General features: G+C 41.0%; 1 long non-coding RNA gene across 1 annotated transcript; it reads right to left on the bottom strand.

The window, feature by feature from the left end:
• Positions 1 to 9,220: 9,220 nt before the first annotated feature.
• Positions 9,221 to 18,215, bottom strand: LOC127454018 (uncharacterized). The gene is made up of 3 exons (XR_007899481.1): positions 15,406 to 18,215; positions 12,741 to 13,125; positions 9,221 to 10,603 (listed from the first exon to the last, which is right to left on the bottom strand). It is a non-coding gene; the product is annotated as an uncharacterized LOC127454018 (long non-coding RNA).
• Between the last annotated feature and the right edge of the window lie 1,525 nt (positions 18,216 to 19,740).

The following is a 19,740-nucleotide window of genomic DNA, read 5'->3' as shown; positions in this document are numbered from 1 at the left end:
TCGAGCACTGGATTCAAGCACAAGGCTCCAAAGAACCCACCTAAAGGCCTTATACGTTCATGTTACCCCCAACCCCCATCCCGTAAGTTCAGGCTCATTAGGTTGAACGTTTACAAACGTTACATTACTTGCTTTGATGAAGCCTGGGATGTTGGCCTTGCTGCTGGGCCTGAATCCAGATATCTTTTTTTTTTTAGTAAGATAGAGGTTACAGTAATGAGCTTTATCTGCTCCCACATGGACTCAAAGCCACCGCAATCTGCTATCTCGCCTCATACCATGATTAATATATAAGCCAGCTGAATGAAAATTAGAACAGTGTATGTATGTTTGTCTGTGAGAGAAAGAGTGATAAGGCAATTCCTGTCCACAAATCTTTTTTGCAAGGAGCATTACTGTTGCCCAGCCATCTCTCACAGCTGTTCAGAAGCTCGATCAAGATGAAGCATCTGATAATCATCAACATCTCAGATAGTACAGTGTTAACTTCCTTTCCTGGTTAGACACACACTGACAACCCAGCACTGGCACTGCTGTCACATCAGATCATACAAGCCACAGCGTTCAACTCACCAGCAGATCTTGAGTCAGCTTAAGGAGGTGTCTGGTTTGATTGGTCAGCTTGTCAAAGTCATGGAACCGGTGCCGGTGGTGGGCAGGGAATGCCGACGTGAACAGATGCAGCTGACCCAACAGCAACGAGAGGAGCAGAGATGAGGAGGAGTCACCCAGCACTGCAGAGGAGGAAAACAAATCATTGATTAATACTGAAGACGCTGCCTGCAGGCACACCATCAATATACTGTAGGTAACAAGCAACACTCCTGGGTTCTTCCCAGGAGCCTGTGCCACTGTTACAACATCACCATGTTTCCACACGTCCAAAAGCGTACCAGCAGTTTCAGCCAGAGGACACTGCTTTCATCTCCCGAAAATAACAGGCATCAAAAGAGAGTCGCGCGCTCATAAGCGCTGTTGCGCGACCTGAGCGAATAACACTTGATCCTTTATTACTGTCGACATGATAAATGCTTCACTAATGAACTAACCGCGAGTGCCTCATGCCATTATCCTGTCAAACTAACAATCCGACCAACTTTCCATAAAAATTCCCATATTTCTAAATCACACGTGGTCTAAAGACAAATCATTTTTGTAAGTTCAAAAGTCTGTAGATATGAGTTCTACGTTGTTTATTTGAGCTTAAGGTAATGCGTCACAAATGGATTACGAAACAGCGTGATATAATTACACAGTGGCGATTTGCTGAGTTAAAGCAACAAGTGCCGCTACACTGGAAATAACGGATCACTGCGCATATGTGTTGAATAAAGCGTATAATATAACAGAGCGAATAGTCTGAAGCTATAATAAATTATTTGGCACTTACATTTCATACTTGTCCAGGTCCTTGATAAGAAGATGATTTTCAATTAAATTATCACAAATAAATAAATATATATATATATATAGATAGATAGATAGATAGATAGATAGATATATATAAATAAATAAAGTGTAAAAAATTAATAAATAAATGCCGTTCCAGACACTGTCACGTGCTCCAAAATTCGTCTCGCGCTCTCTCTCTCTCTCAAGTGTCCGCGTGGACGGCTCAAGACAGTAGTTGACAGAGGAAGAGTGTGAGGTGAGGAAGAAAATGAATGAATGACAGAAGTGCAGAATTAGTGAGAGCAAGAAAAGACACCAAAAGTTGCCCCTTGAAAGAGACTCTGTTCAGTCCTAATAGTTGTGTAGTATTAAACGCGAGTAAGGATGGAAAGATACACGGTGAGGGACAGAGAGGTGTTTGGAGGGAGAGACAGAGAGAGAGAGAGAAGGATGCGAGTGTGTGTAAGTCTAATTTTTCGCGAAGTGAAATGTTTAGGCTTGTTTAAAACTTCCTTTATAAAGACGGGGGTATGACACATCCTGAGTCACCACTTCATTCATAAAAACACTCTCTCTCACACATACACACACACACAAACACACACACACACACACACACACACACACACACATTCGCCTTCTCAGCTCGCCTCCCGCCCCTTGGCGCTGTCTGTCTACTTTTGCGAATTTTTTGAAAGACAAAAAAAGTTTCTGTTGTTTTTATTTTTTTACCTCTGGCAATATCATTTCTCTAGGTCTGTCTATCTCTCCGCGTCCATCCTGCTGCTGCTATCTCTCTTCCTCTGCCCCATCCCGCTAAGCAATCTGTGCCAATCAAATCATCCATCTCTTTATCGTTTCATCTCTAGATCTCTTCCCCTCTCTCCCTCTATCGTTGCAGAAGTTTAAAAAGCCCATTGTTTCATTTTATATCGGTCAATCTGGGTTTCATAACTCTCTCCCGTTCTCTCTTTCTCTCAACTCCGTTATATTAGGAATAAATAATGACATAATTTGCATGGCAAAATAAAGATGATGCTATAGCCTAGATCAGGGTGTGTTTTCAGAAACACATAGCATTGCACATATTTACCATATACACACCTTTTCAAACTTCGCTCCGAGACACCAGTCTGTTATTTCCACTCTTTCCAACCTCTTTTTTTTCTCTGACGCTCCCCCTTCTTTCTCTCTAGTGTAAAGGAAAGAGTGAGAGAGGGATTAAAAGGGAAAGGTGTTGCACAGTGAGGCCTGTACGTGTTGCATAGTTACAGTTGTAGGATTTGCAGAACATAAGCACAAACCTTACAAGTGCAAGCAAGGGAGGGAGGGAGAAAGAGAGAGAGACAGGGAGAGGTTAATTTAGCATATACAGAAACCAGTACACGGCGCTGGAAACACGGAGTCACGTAATAAAACATAGCACAGTGTTGCAAAAGAGGCAGAGAGGAGTTTCCAGACAGAAAGAGAAAGACAAGGAGAAAGTATGGGCGAGGGGTTAATGCAACCGTAAATACACATGCGGCATTAGTGGCTGACCTTTTTCAGATTCTCAATTTAATAAACACATTCAGGGGTGTAGTAATGACTTGAAAAGTGTGTGTATGTGTGTTTGGGGGGGGGGGGACATATTGGAGCAGTGGCACAGTGGGCATGTACTCATGAAACATAACAGCAGTTGTGGAAAATTTGGTTTGCATCATATCCCATTCCCCTCTGTCATTCTACACTTTCCTTCACATTAAAGGAATGTTCTGGGTTTGATGCACGTTAAGCTCAGTCGACAGCATTTGTGGCATAATGTTGATTACTGCAAAAAATTATTTTGACTTGTCCCTCGTTTAATAATAATAATAATAATAATAAAGTTGTGGTTACAGTAAGGCACTTACAATGGAAGTAAATGGGGCCAGTTCATAAACATTTAAATACACACTGTTTTAAAAGAATAGCCACAAGATGTAAACATTATGTTAACATGATTTTAGTGTGATAAAGCGGCTTACTAACCAAACCTGTGTAAAGTTTAATATTATACCAGGGGTCTGTTGAATGCTTGATCATGATTTGTTGAAAGACGTTCTAAGGTTTGCAAGTATTTTCCAGTAAACGCACAGCAATGAAGTAGTTCCAGGTCTTCTTGACCGCATAATGGTTCCATATCACTTCGCTAAATTATTTCAGTTATTTCAAAGAGCCGTACAGGCTACCACAGCAAATTAACCATATAAAACAAAGACATTGGCTAAGTATATCAGATAAGAATGACAATGTCTATAATATCCTAAATTTATTTCAATTTCTGTTGAAAAAGCGCCCTTTCGCTCCCTCTCTCTCTCTCTTTCACTCTCGTCTCACCACCACACACACTGACACACATACATACACATAGATATTTGAATCACAACCAACAAATAGATCCACACCCCCTCCACTTTATCAGTACAACAGTTTCTATATTATCTGAAATAACTTTTAATATGTGCAAGTGTTTCAGTGTATTTTGCCCTAATCAGCCTCACATAATGGAAAGCACCTTCGCACTCCCCCTCTCTTTTGCTTTGACACAGGGACACACACACATACTCGGGAGCAAAGTCAGCACACCCCTGCAACTCAGTGGGGTTGTAAACAGTTGTTTAGCAATGGAAAAGCTAAATACAAGAATGGCAACACTGCTGCTGAGAAGAATACTTAAACTTACATCTTGGCAATTTTAAGTGATGTAATTGCTGACAAGAGCCACATAAAACACAGGTAATCCCACACGCGATTGCTCTCATTCTCTCGCTCACACACACGTACACACACACTACCAATGCCGAAAAGCAGCGCATCCTCTGTTGCTAGTTCTAAAGCGACATTTTCGAACTAGCAATGAAGGCTTGAGCTTTATCAAAGCAAGTTGCTGAATCCGTGGCAGAAGAAATTAGTTCCTCTCACAAGAGTGTTTTAGGGACAAAAACCAGAAAATATCGTGAACGATGTCTTGAGTGGTAACTGTGGTATAAGCAGAATAATTGACTCCAGCCTGTTTAAGTACGGCCACATTACAACCTCGGTGTGTGCATTATTTTTTAATAATTCAACAGACCGTCATCAATTATTACTTTGTTACAACACGATAAATCCTGTAATCTGGTAAACACCATAACGGCAGTAAATTTCTCACTAAAATCATGTTAAAATTTTGTGGCTATCCTTTTGAAACAGTGTGTTTTTGAATGTTTATGCCTGGCCCCATTCACTTCCATTTTAAGTGCCTTACTGCAACTACAATTTTTGCTTTATTTTATATAAACAAGGAACAAGTTGAAACTATTTGAATTTTTTGTGGTAATTATGCCACAAATGCTTTTGATTGAACTTAACTTCCATTGAACCCAAAACATTGCTTAAAAAAGCTCATAAATACATGATTTAAAATGTGTTTATAGTGCTTTATACACCCCTGCACCAAGCGTGCATTAATGCACGCCCCCTAACCCCGGTGCAGACTGCAGTGCACACAAACTCTCTCACACAGTTCTGTATGCAGTGTTCACACATAGCCATTTATCTTCACACTCTCTCATGCACTTACTGTACATCCACACACAAACACACACACACACACACAGGGTATGGCGAGGTAATGCGGTTGCAGGGTCATGTTCTGGATTTGTCGGGTCAGCCATAAAGAAGAAAGGGAGCAGAGAGGAAAAGATGGAAGTAAGGGAAATGGATGAGTGTGCAGGAGCAATGGAGGGATGGAGGGAAATATTGACACACTCGCTCTTTTAATTTCCCACATCAAAGACCTGTTTGAAGACACAGCTGGGAAAAGAATAAAAGAAAGAGTCAAGTTAGTCACTCACCAACTCTCTCTGCCTGCATGCCCTGATGGGGGTCTTTTGGGTGGTTGATGGTGAGTCTGTTGAAGTCCATAATCCAAAGGTCGTGTGTGTCTGATTATGTGTGTTTGTGTGTTGGTGTGTTAGTGGGTTACCAATCAGCGCTGATGGCTCTGCTGTATGCTTGTGTGTGTGTGTGTGGTCCTCATGTTCAGTTCGTCACATCATTGATCACTGTACACACCAGAGGAAGGACCAGTAGTCTGAGCTGTCCAGTCACAAACCTCACAGACATTACACACCAACTCCCACACATACACACACATCCCTCAATCAAGGGGGAAGTGAGACACAGGTGGGGAGCAATAAGTGTCCAGACATCCTGATACCTCATTACTGTAATGAGACACACACACACACACACACACACACACACACACACACACACACACACACACACACACACACACACACATACACACACACACACACACACACACATGTTGGTGCAGCTATCTTTATGAGGACTGTCCATAGACATTATGATTTTTATACTGTACAAACTATAGATTCTATCCCCTAACCCTAACCCTACCCCTAAAACTAACCCTCACAAAAAACTTTCTGCATTTTTACATTTTCAATAAAACATCATTTAGTATGTTTTTTAAGCTATTTGAATTATTGGGACACTAGAAATGTCCTCATAAACCACATTTATAGCATAATACCCTTGTAATTACCAGTTTGTAACCTAAAAAAAAGTCCTCGTAAACCACTTAAACCTGCCCACACACACACACACACACACACACACACACACAGACATTCTCGTTCATTATGTGTAGGTCTGCCCATTCACACACAGTCAGACCTCCTCTCCTGACATACACAGCAGCACACAAGAATACACACACTGTTTCATTGCCCATCCCACACACAATCTTAGAAATGTTTTTTGTTGTCTTATTTAATAACTTCCTTTGATCAGTCAAGACCTCAGGCACCTCAGCTTAATTGGAACAATAGAGGCACTAATGCATTTCAACTTGTTGTAAAAATGGTGAGTTTAAGAACTACTCTTGAAAAGCTTCTTTCTCAGGACCCAAAGTATACTTCGGTAAGACGCAGACAGGATGCGTGATGCAAATCTCATCATCAGTAGAGTGCAAGAGTACTGATCGCGCGCAGCCACATTTTTCGAACACGCAGAATGTGTATGCGCCTGGAATTATTTCCAGTCTGAAGCACTATTACAACCCAGTCTCATGAAAATTCATACATATTTTACGAGTTGGCTATTTTGTATGATTTCATACGAGTTCGTTCGTATAAATTTGTAGGATTTCATCATGTGAAAATGCCCGGATGTCTAATGCGGAAGTAAGTGCGAGTTTTGTGCACAAGGTGATAAGGACATGCTTATTAATATTATCCCCTTACCCAAACCCCTTATCTAAACCTAACCGATCAGTAGAGTGTGTAAACATGATAGGAAGCTGTTGTGTGTGACAGAAGCAAGTAATTGTCACGTATTAGATAGAAACGATGTCCAGCGATGTCATTGGCTGTAGTGAAAGTCATACGATATCATACAAATTAGCCAAATTTAAAACAGTTGTATGAATCCCTGCGATTTTGCCGTGAGAGTGTGTAGACTATTAAGACATCTTTATAGGTCTAAACCCCTGAAGAGAAATATTGTCATAGCAGTTGTAGCCGGCATGCGCCAACCGCCTCTGTATTGGTGCACAGTCATATGGAGTACAGTATACAGGCTTGCATTCAACTGTACACAGATGCTGAACATTCACTGCATAATCAAAGTATACTTTTGGGCTTTAGACCAATCTTTGAACTAATAAGAATTAAACGAATAGGACCAGAATATATATATATATATATATATATATATATATATATATATATATATATGTATACACACACACACACACACAGTTGAAGTCAGAAGTTTACATACACCTAGGTTGAAGTCATTAAAACAATTTTTTTAACCACTCCACATTAGCAAACTATAGTTTTGGCAAGTCATTTAGGACATCTACTTTGTGCATGACACAAGTAATTTTCCCAACAATTGTTGACAGACAGATTGTTTCACTTTTAATTGACTATCACAATTCTAGAGGGTCAGAAGTTTACATACACTAAGTTAGCTGTGTCTTTAAGCAGCTTGGAAAATTCCAGAAAATGATGTCAAGCCTTTAGACAATTAGCCAATTAGCTTCTGATAGGCTAATTGGAGTCAATTGGAGGTGTACCTGTGGATGTATTTTAAGGCCTACCTTCAAACTCAGTGCCTCTTTACTTGACATCATGGGAAAATCAAAAGAAATCAGCCAAGACCTCAGAAAAAAAAAAAACTTATGGACCTCCACAAGTCTGGTTCATCTTTGGGAGCAATTTCCAAACACCTGAAGGTACCATGTTCATCTGTACAAAAAATAGTATGCAAGTATAACCACCATGGGACCACGCAGTCATCATACTGCTCAGGAAGGAGACACATTCTGTCTCCTAGAGATGAATGTAGTTTGGTGTGAAAAGTGCAAATCAATCCCAGAACAACAGCATAGGACCTTGTGAAGACGTTAGAGGAAATAGGTAGACAAGTATCTATATCCATAGTAAAATGACTCCTATATCGACATAACCTGAAAGGCTGCTCAGCAAGGAAGAAGCCACTGCTTCAAAATCGCCATAAAAAAGCCAGACTAGAGATTGCAAGTGCACATGGGGACAAGGATCTTACTTTTTGGTGAAATATCCTCGGTCTAATGAAACAAAAATTTAACTGTTTGGCTATAACGATCATCATTATGTTTGGAGGAAAAAGGGTGAGGCTTGCAAGCCGAAGAACACCATCCCAGCCGAGAAGCATGGGGGTGGCAGCATCATGTTGTGGGGGTGCTTTGCTGCAGGAGGGACTGGTGCACTTCACAAAAGAGATGGCATCATGAGGAAGGAAAATTATGTGGATATATTGAAGCAACATCTCAAGACATCAGCTGGGAAGTTAAAGCTCAGTTGCAAATGGGTCTTCCAAATGGACAATGACCTCAAGCATACCTCCAAAGTTGTGGTAAAATGGCTTAAGGACAACAAAGTCAATGCATATATATATATATATATATATATATATATATATATATATATATATATATATATATATATATATATATATATATGTGTGTGTGTGTGTGTGTGTGTGGGTGTGTGTGTGTGTGAGATGTATATATATATATATATATATATATATATATATATATATACAGATAGATATATAGTATATAATTATGAATAGTTACATGTTTATTGTTTACATGCATAATTTGTACTATTCAATGACAAATGAGTTGCGTGGATCTTGTCTTTTGAAACATTACACTGAATGAGTCAAGCAAAACTTTTACTCTCAACACGCAGTGAAAGGATCTCTGTGCAAAACGTCTATGCCACTATACTCCTTCACAATCACTTGTGAGTGAAATCTAAAAATGTACAAGGCAATGGTTCCTTACAGACATTTTTAGTCACAAAGCACGAAATGTTGTCCCATATGCAAGTGATTAACTTGCATTGCAGGGGGTTGCACATAGAGTAAAACATCTATCTTGGGATTTTAAGAATCTATATTGGGATTGTTCAAATGAAAAACACGATTAATCATAAAAATCAATATTTTAACCCAGTCTTAATGTCAATTAGTGCGTTTACATGCACAACCTTACACCAATTATGCTTAATAAGCCAACAATGTTTAAGGTCATGTTTACGGTCTTATGGCGTGGACACATTTATCTTTAGACAGTGAAATTTCCCATTTGAAGAAGGCATGGGTGGATGTTAAGTGTGTGTGAAACCCGCAAAAACGACTTGCAAAGCAGCCTTTTTTTTAAAGCTGCACTTTAAAAGTTATAAAGAAACTCAACGCTAAAATGATTTGCTTGTCCACTGCGAAAATGTTGTGCAGCTACTGTATGTACAGTGCCAGAGGTCACTGTCAAACCAGGCAACTTCCTATTGGTAAACGATGCAAATTTTTATGTCAAAGTTCACCAAACTTGAACCCCATATGAACTTCACGTAGGCAAAATTTTCGCCACTGGAAATCCATCAGGCAAAAATCCCGATTGCGCGGATTCATATTGAGATGACTGTATTTGATTGAAAGTGTGACCGAGAAATGACAGCTAAGGCAGAAGGCAAGACTTTCATTGAATAACTTTCATTGTATGGAAAAGAACAGCATGAACATTCTGCTCAACATCTCCTTTTGCTTGCACTGAAGAAAGAAAATCAAATGGGTTTGGAATGAAATGAGGGTGAGTAAATGATGACAGAATTGTAATTTTTTGGGGTGAACTATTCCTTTAAGTGCAGTCTAACATACAGTATATCTGCCTTCAGAATTCACGCAACCTTTCACAAACTTTCTTCTGCAGATAAATAATACTGTAAAATCCACATTTTCATTTCCCATGCCAAAACCTTACAACAGCAGCAACCATCATTTGCAACATATGATCATTTGGTTTTAGTCCATTTTGGTTTTACTGCCAGACTGCAGATCTGCAATTAAAACCATTATTTGTGGAATAATTTAGTTAGCAGACTTAAATGGAAAACGTCTTCAAAAATGTAGAATGATTAAGATTATAAATGTGGGTGTAAGTGGGGGGTGAGGGCACAAATAATTGTAAGTTTATTTGTCAGTGTTATGGAACAAAGTTCTACCAGTCTAAATAGGTAAAAAAAAAAAACGTGAGGATGTTTAAAGTTCATTAGTCAGGAGTTAAATAAATCAAACTTTGTTTCATGTTACTCTGTTCTCCAGTTGTTCAAAACACGGTGGCTGTTTGGCCATCAAATTATTATTTTAATACGTTCTGGCCTATTTCTGCCTCAGTCATGAACACACACACACACACCAATATCAACAGTTTGGCAACATATATAGCCAATGAGACACCGAATAGGAAAACAGAAAGGATACCTGCAGAAACATGATTTGATATAAATTAATCATTTCTCTACCATCTCAAAAATACCCCAGAGGGATTACACAATGACAGTGTTGAGAAAGAAATAAGGAAACAAGAGGAAGATGAATGTGTGTGTGTTCGTGGGACGGTGTATAAATACAGTAAAAAAAAAAAAGAAAGTTAATCCTTATGACAGGATGTTTTAATGTCCTTTGACCCTCTCTGACTGCTCCCATTCTTTGTGACAGAGGTGTGTCCAAACCAGCCACAATCTGGGAACCCTCTCAACCCCCCTTTCACCTTTCCCAACCCCTGTACTGCTCCAGAGACGTCAGAGAGCAAGTGAGTGTGTTAATGGCTCTTTGGGAAAAGCTAAAGTTTGGGGAGAGAGAAAAAAAGAATGACACACTGCAGGAAGATCATTGGGCAATAAAGTGACGTCTCAAAATTCTTCTCACAACTTTGCAAACACACATGCAGAAGGATGCACACACACATCAAACCACACAAAAACACTGTGCTGGACTGCACCTCTGCCAAATGATTTCCAATCACACGGGAAGAGAAAAGTAAATGTGTTATGTACAAGCCAAGCAATTCACCACACTTTGCTGCCACACACACACAAAGGACGGTTAATGTTACTTTCTATCTCAGCCAAGTATTACTGTATACGCACACACACAGATGCCATTTGTCCCCTTTAAACTTGACATACTGGGGTGGTGGTGGTGGTAAAATTTTATATCCTTGCTGTTGTAACACACTTACAGTACAAACACTTAATCTAATTATGAACATTCTTCTAAATGGTAATAAATAGAGAGTCAAACTCTCATGGCAGTAGTGTTCTGATATTACCCTGACGCACATGTACACACACACACACACACACACACTGTGATGCAAGCTGTTTGCTGGAAGACATTAAGAGAGAATGAGAGTGCATTGTGGTCAGGTCAGTAGGTGAAATTAAATATTTTTTATAAGACAGAAATGAGAGAAAGTGAAATAAAAAAAACCTCTATTAAATTTACATTTATCATGTGCCAGATTGTGGTACATACGGAGCTTCTTAAAGGTATAGTTCACCAAAAAATGAAAATTCTCTCATGATATACTCACACTCATGCCATCCCAACAATGGCACAAACACAGATTTTTAGAAGAATATTTCAGCTCTGTGGGTCCTCACAATGCAAGTGAATAGTGATCAGATGCTTGTAGCTTCAAAAATCACAGAAAGAAAACATAGTAATCCATATGACTCCAGTGGTTAAATCCATATCTTCAGAAGTGATGTTACAGGTCTGGGTGAGAAACAGATCAAAATGTAAGTCCTTTTTTTACTCTAAATCTTCACATCTGAAAGTCACATGTAGTGCCTGTTTAGTTTCACTTTCACATCTGAAAGTGAAATTGAAAGTGGAGATTGATAGTAAAAAGGGACAATATTGTTCTGTTTAATAACTGAGTTGTGTGGATTACTTTAATGCTGCCTTTATGTGATTTTGGAGCTACAAAGGTCTGATCACCATTCACTTGCATTGTGAGGACATACAGAGCTGAGATATTCTTCTAAAAATCTTGGTTTGTGTTCTGCAGAAGAAAGAAAGTCATACACATCTGGGATGGCAAGAGGGTGAGTTAATGATGAGAACATTTTCATTTTTGTGTGAACTAGCCCGTTTAAAGGATAGGAAGGATAGTAATTTATTTTCTGAAATAGTTTAGCATTTTCTCGCATTTTTGGGGGTTCCTTTGCAATAACGTTATTAAAAAAAATAACCATTGTTTTACTAGAGTAACCACAGTTCAACTATGGTATTATTTGTAGTAAAACCATAACCACAAAATTACCATATCTGTATTACGGTAACCATATTTTAACCATGATTTTATTTATTTATTTATTTTTTGTAAAACCATAGCAAAAAATACAGGAAACTATGGTAATAAAAATTATGATAATTGCGCTAAACAAAATATGGTTACTACAGTTTTACTATAGTAATTTGTGGTACAAGTACCATGGTAATTTAAAACTATGGTGCTAACCCAAACAATTAATCACTGTTTTACAGTAATAAAAATGCAGTAGCCCTGACTGTTTTTTTTTTTTTTTTTGGCAGAATGATTACGATTATTATTACCATAGATTGCATAGGTTTTACTACAAATATGGCTTAAAATATGTTAAAATATGGTTACAGTAGTAAAATTATTGTAAATTTTGTGGTTACAATGGTGTGATAAGTCACTTGTGGGAGCCGGATAAACAATCCATGTAAGTTTCTTTATTTACACTACTTTTCAGTATAACACACACGGTTTGCATTTCAGCAGGGCACACACACACACACACACACACACACACACACACACACACACACACACACACACCACTCAGGTCGGTCTCTCTCTCTCCTGGACTGCCCTTTTAACTCCAGCTCTCACTGCAACACAAAACGGCTGTTAGAGGTGGTTTCCCACAGGTGTCAATCCTTACCGCTCTTCCTCTCCCATCCTCACTCTCCACAGATGTCGCTTGGCCACGCACACATCACCACATACCCCCATCACACGACTCAGGCCGGGAGCTCCCTGAGAGAGCTTCTGGAGAGCCAGAAACCAACGTGTTTCCACGTGTTGGTATCCTTCATGCTATGGAGCCACTGGAGTGGGGCGTGGTCCGAACAGAGGGTGAAAGCACGCCCCAACAGATAATACCGGAGGGTGAGACCCGCCCACTTGATGGCAAAACACTCCTTCTCTATCATGCTGTACTTAGTCTCCCTCAGTGAGAGTTTGTGACTAATGTACAGCACGGGGTGCTCCTCCCCTTCCACCATCTGGGACAGTACCGCTCCCAACCTCCTGTCCGATGCGTCCATCTGCAATATAAAAGGGAGAGAGAAATCAGAGAGTGCAATAACGGCCCCCCGCAAAGTGCAGCTTTCACCTGTGTGAACGCCTGCTGACATGGCTCCGTCCACTGGACCGATCTGGTGCCCCCTTTTTAGTAAGATCAGTCAGCGGGCTGGTGACGGTCGAATAGTTAGGCACAAACCTATGATAATAGCCAGCCAGCCCCAGGAACTGTCTCACCTCTTTTTTGGTCTTAGGTCTTGGGCAGGCTGCAATCACTGCGGTCTTATCAATTTGGGGCCGCACCTGCCCATGACCCAAGTGGAAGCCCAGATACCGTACTTCCAACTGCCCAATTGCTCACTTCTTTGGGTTTGCCGTGAGTCCCGCCCATCTCAACAACCTAAGGACAGCCCTCAGATGCTGCAGATGCTGCTGCCAATCATTACGGTAAATAATGATGTCGTCGAGATAGGCAGCGGCAAGGAAGCATGCGGTCTGAGGATTCAGTCCATGAGCCGCTGAAACGTAGCTGGGGCCCTGAACAAACTGAATAGAAATGTCACAAATTGGTGTAATCCGAACAGTGTGGAAAATGCCGTCTTTTCACAGGACATGGGAGTTAAGGGGATCTACAAATATCCCTTTGTTAAATCCAGTGTCGAATAAAAGCGAGCCGCGCCTAACTGATCGAGCAGCTCATCAATCCGAGGCATTGGGTATGCATCAAATTTAGACATCGCATTGTGTTTTCTATAATCCACACAGGACCACACCGTTGCTCTTTGGATCCAAAAACACCGGGCAGGCCCAGTCACTGTGGGATTCTTCTATTACCCCCATATCCAGCATGGACTTTAATTCTTACCGAACCATTTTTTTGTGCTCTGGTAATCGGTAGGGTCAACTAATTACCACTACCCCTGGGGTCATCTCAGTATGGTGCTCAATAAGATTTGTACGACCGGGAAGAGGTGAGGATACGTCGGAGATTTCTCCTTGCAACCTGGCAACCTCCGTGATTTGGGAAGGTGAGAGGTGGTCTCCACAAGTGACCTGGGTGACTCGATCGGTGACTTCACCTCCAGTCCGAGTTCCTCCCTATCTGGAACCACAGTCGCCAAAGTCATGGGGACCGCCTTTCTCCACGGTTTTAGGAGGTTGAGGTGGTAAATCTGACGTGATCCACCTATATCCGTTCGTTTCACCTCATAATCGATTTCCCCAGCTCGCCGTGTGACCTCAAAGGGTCCTTGCCACTTGGCAAGTAATTTAGAGCTCGATGTGGGACTTTATGTCCCGGTGTAAATTCCCATAGCCGAGTACCCATATTATACAGCCAGCTTTGACGTTCTTGAGCCTGGAGCAAATTCTACTGCTTTAATTTCCCCAGTGTGTGGAGTTTTGCTCTCAGTATTGAATTTTGTTTTTGCTGTTTGAAGGTCCCTCCTCCAAATTTTCCCAAAGGACGTCGAGCACACCGTGTGGTCGACACCCATACAATAATTAAAATGGGGAGAACCCCGTGGAGGCTTGCGGGACCTCTCGTACTGCAAATAATAGGGGCTCGAGCCACTTGTCCCAACTTCGAGCATCTTTGTACACAAACTTACGAATCATATTCTTTAGGGTCTGATTAAATCGTTCGTTCGACCAACCCGTCCGTTTGGGGGTGGAAAACGCTGGTCGAATCGATTTAATCCCCAATCATTTGCACAGTTCACGTAGTGTACTTGACCTAAACGTAGTGCCCTGATCAGTGAGGATTTCTTTTGGAATCCCCACTCGTGAGATAATTCTGAAGAGTGCTTCCACAACATTTCGCGCTGAAATGTTGTGCAGAGGCACTGCTTCTGGATATCATGTTGCATAGTCCACCAGAACCAATACAAAGCGATGTCTGCGTGCCATCCACTCTAATGGCCCAACCAATTCTTTCAAAGGGGACCTCGGTTAATGGAAGGGGGCACAATGGCACTTTTGGGTTGGCCGGTGGATTCACCAGCTGACATTCGTGGCATGCCGCACACCACCTGCAAACATCCCTGCGAATGCCCAGCCAATAGAAAGGGGCCTTTAGATGATTCAGTGTCTTTTCCTGCCCTAAGTGAACCACCATCGGATTATAATGAGCTGTCTTGAATAACATTTCCCGACGGCTCTGAAATTGAATAATGACCGTCACTACAGGGTCATTTTGAATATCCCTGTGCACACACCAAGGATTGAACCAAGCTTTGGTGAATGGAGGTTTGATTACAACTTGAATCCACCAAGGCTTGGTATGTACCCCCCTTAATACTCACAGGTATCTGGTACGCTCCTGCTCGATTGGGGCAGCCTGTGGCACGTCGGGGATCCAGACCAATGTCTCCACCTCCATCACAGGGCATCGGCCCTGGAAATGCCCAGGTTCCTAGCAGCTCCAGCAGACTGGCCCAGACTTAACGCCTACACCCGTGGCAGCGGATTCACCAGCCTGTGGGGGAGAGCGGAGAGGGTTAGGGAAGACTGGAGGGTTGAACAGCCCAAGGGACCGGGGAACCGGGTTTGGAGTCAAAATTCCCCATTTCCAGGGAATAGGAACAGGACAAGGGGAAAGAGAGGGGGAGGGTGGAGAGAGATGGAGAGAGAGAGAGAGAAGCATGGGGCTCGCCGGCCCCCAAATACACCACCATATGGTCCTCAGCCAACTGGACCACCCCATCCAGCGACGCCATTCGATGGCACTGGACCCACTCCGCTGTCCCTTTCGGTAACCAGACGATGAACTGCTCCAGTACCACCAGATCGAGTATCTCCTCTGCGTTGCTATCTTCAGCCAGCAGCCACCTTCAGCAGGTGTCACGGAGCTGTCAAGCGAATGCGAACGGGCTGCCGAGCTCGCCGAGTGACAGTGAGCGGAAGTGTTGCTGATGTTGCTCTGGGCTTTGGCCAACCCGTTGCAGGATGGCTTTCTTCAGATCTTTGTACACCAGGAGGTTGGACATAGGTAGTTGGTGGGCCGTGAGTTGGGGTTCCCTGGATAACAGCGGCATGAGGCGGGCTGCCAACTGAGTGCTGGGCCAGTTCCATGCTCCCGCCGTCTGTTTGGGCAAAACTTATTGTGAGGGAATGCAAATTATTGCGAGGGGTTGCAAAACTTACTGTAAGAGAACGCAAAACTATTTCAGAAATTAAATTCTGAATGTGACTGTGTGTGTGTGGTTGTGTAAGCATGTATTTCGATGTATTTTCATTTGTTTATTACATTTATCTATATATTTATTTACTGTAACATGCTTAGGGCCGTAGTAAGGACTTACCCTGACTGTATATTGCTCTGGGCCCCTTTCCTATTAATAAATACCACCTTTAACCCCACTAGCTATGGACATGCTATATTTTCAGAGAGTAAAAACATCTTTTAATAAATAGCAATTGGTCAGTGAAAGAGAGAAAGAGGAGGAAAACAGGAGACAAAAATGTAATAGAATGAATAGGGAAGACATCCCACGCATAAAGGAATGATTTAAAGGGTGGGCAAGTCTTTCCATACTCTCTCTCCCCCTCTTCCTTCGTCTCATCTGTCCATCTCACAAGCATGTTAACATTTTTCAGACATAATTTCAGTCTGTTAAAGCACGTGCATACAAACACAGAAATGCTGACCGTCCCTCTCTGAGTCTGCTTCAACATTCTTTCCTCACCTGTCATTGTATATGTCCTGTCTGTATTGCTCACCATCTCAGTTTCTCAGCCTGTCTGTCTCTATGTCTCTGTCTGTTTCTCTGGGTCTTTTACCTCTTCTGTCTCTTTAACCATCTTTCACCATCTCTCCAACTCTCTTCATCTCGGCGGAAGAGTAGGTGTCAGATGGAGAGGGCTGAACATAAACAAGGGGCAGCCAAAAAATAACAACAACAAAAACAGGCGGATGGAAACAGCAGTAAAATACGTAAACAGGTCTGGTCACTATGCTGATCTCTCTCAATCTCTCTCTATTTCTCTCTCTCTCTTGCTCTCTAAGGAATTAGGGGAAATTGAAACATAACTAAAGAATGATGGAACAAAGGAAAGAGAATGCATGTGAGTGGAGCTATTTTTAGCGCATTCTTTGTTGCTAAAAAAAGGTACCCAGGAGACAGAAGGCCAGAGACATTCTGCATTCTCAGTGTCTTTGTCAGGCTCGTCTGATATCTCACAAGGGAGCAGCGTCACAAGCCGTCCAAAGGCCAAACTCATCACCCTCCCCTTTACTGGAGATCTGTTGTTACACTGGATGGCACTGGACCCTCCCCTTCCTGGACCCCCTTTTATCCTCCTCCTGCATCACAGGGCTGACTGGAGGGCTGTTTTTGCAGTGTTTTTTCTAAGGGAGGAATTTCACGACAGAAAAACAGATGAGTAAGGAGGAAAGGAAAAGGAGATTAAGCAATGTGAAGCAGGATGAGATACGATGGACAGTTGATGTCGGCTGACAGTGAGACAGTGGGAACAAGAGAAAGAAAGTGAGAGAGTGTGCTGGAGAGAGGAGACAAAAGATTATGGAATGCTCAAACGTCATCGGCTTGTCCCACTGACTAGGCTTTCATCATGATCCCAGCGATGTAAAAGAGGGTACCCTTTTGAGGGCAACACACATAAATTCTCATGCTGTCAGTCGTGTGACTAATGCCAACCAACTCTCACTGCTGCTTACAAAGATGTGCCATTGAGTCCCACATTTAGTCTGCTCAAAGAACTGCTAATCTCCACTGTCATATAACTTGTGCTTTCCATTGTGTTGTTAAGAAATTATACTTACGTCTTCTCAGAGATTCACAACTTCCATATATTCTTATTGTGTAAAGGATTAATAAAGACCATATTGTCACTTAGAAACTAATCCAAACCACAGCAAATACATTTTTTTTCCCAAACATTGAACATTTATATGTCATGTTTATTTCCTGCCATCCATGAAACTGTAATTTGTATGATTGCATTACAAAAATATTGTTTGTTTTCCTTATAATAAAGGAATTATCATTTTTTCCCCTATGATAAAGGAATTATCTGTTTTTCCCTTGCATATTTGTGGCTCACAGCATGCTCACTTGCTTTCTCACAACCTGTCACAAAAACACTGAGACCCATCTTGTTTTTGTTTCTTATATATTTTATTTTGGATGAAATCACCAAAATGGTTGGTCAAGATTACAAGCAAATAACATATTTTGAATCAGGAGTCAAATATAATCGTATAATTAAAGGGATAGTTCACCCAAAAATGAAAATCCTCTTGTCATTTACTCATCCTCATGCCATTCCAGATGTGTATGACTTTCTTTCTTCTGCTGATCACAAGCAAAGATTTTTAAAAGAATATTTCAGCTCCGTTGGTCCTTTCAATGCAAATAAATGGTGACCAGACCTTTCAAGCTCCAAAAAGCACTTAAAGGCAGCATAAAAGTAATCCATATGACTCCAGTGGTTAAATACATGTCTTCAGAAGCGATATGATAAGTTTGGGTGAGAAACAGATCAATATTTAAGTCCTTTTTAACTATAAATCTCCACTTTCACATTCTGTAAGTGAAGGTGTATATATTTTTAGTAAAAAAGGATTGAAATATTGATCTGTTTCTTACCCAAAGTGATTGCATCACTTCAGAAGACATGTATTAAATCACTGGAGTCGTATGTATTACTTTTATTCTGCCTTTATGTGATTTTTGGAGATTGAAAGGTCTGGTCACCATTCACTTGCATTGTATGGACCTACAGAACTGAGAAATTCTTCTAAAAATCTTCTTTTAAGCAGAGGATAAAAGTCATACACATCTGGGATGGCATGAAAATAACAAAACAATGAGAGAACTTTCATTTTTGGGTGAACTTTACCTTTAATTGCGCTTCTTTTGGTCAGACCTAATGCGCATGCACGTTCTTGATGAAAACTGACAGACGATGTCTCTTTCAAAAAAGTAATTGGCTCTTTTAATTGTAACGTGGGACTTCCATTCCTAGAGCTGCCATATTCAGCTCTATGATCTCTTCCATTCATAACTATACCAGTGATCCATCTCATTATATACAGTCTCTGGTATAGTATATTTCTTTGATTCGATTTGCTTCCATCAGCGAAGGTCAGGCTATTGTTCTTCCATTGTAATTAAAACATGTACTAACCTATGTTGCAATGCCTAAAAAGTTACCTGCCAACTGGCCAGTAACATTGGCAAGTAAACATTTAATGCAATAAATAATATAATTATTACAAAGACAATCTAACAAACTAGTGCAACCTGGGAATGATTTATGGGCCCCGCAAGGGAAGGGCTGTCATTGGAGTTTTTGTTCTTTGCCACAGTCGCCTTTGGCTTGCTCACTGGGGGCTTTAAAAAAATAAAAAAAAAATAAAACAGGCATAACGTTTTTCCAGCCTGGTCTCATGAAAATGAGGTTTTTAAGGTGAATATTAGATGGAGGTTTAAATAAGTAAAACATACCTACATAACCTAAAACTTTAACCAAAATCTAACCAAAAGTGATCTAAAATTAAATGAGTGGTAGACACAGAAGAGACATCCTTACCCTTTACCAACGCCTAAGCCTAACCGATAGTGTCCAAAAACAAAATGAGAAATTAAAAGCAAATTTTTGAAGCAACCACGTCA

Source organism: Myxocyprinus asiaticus, chromosome 16, assembly GCF_019703515.2.
Source record: "Myxocyprinus asiaticus isolate MX2 ecotype Aquarium Trade chromosome 16, UBuf_Myxa_2, whole genome shotgun sequence".
In the NCBI taxonomy this organism is placed as follows: Eukaryota; Metazoa; Chordata; class Actinopteri; order Cypriniformes; family Catostomidae; genus Myxocyprinus; species Myxocyprinus asiaticus.
Note: the sequence above shows the minus strand (reverse complement) of the source record. Positions and strands in the feature narration are given on the sequence as shown.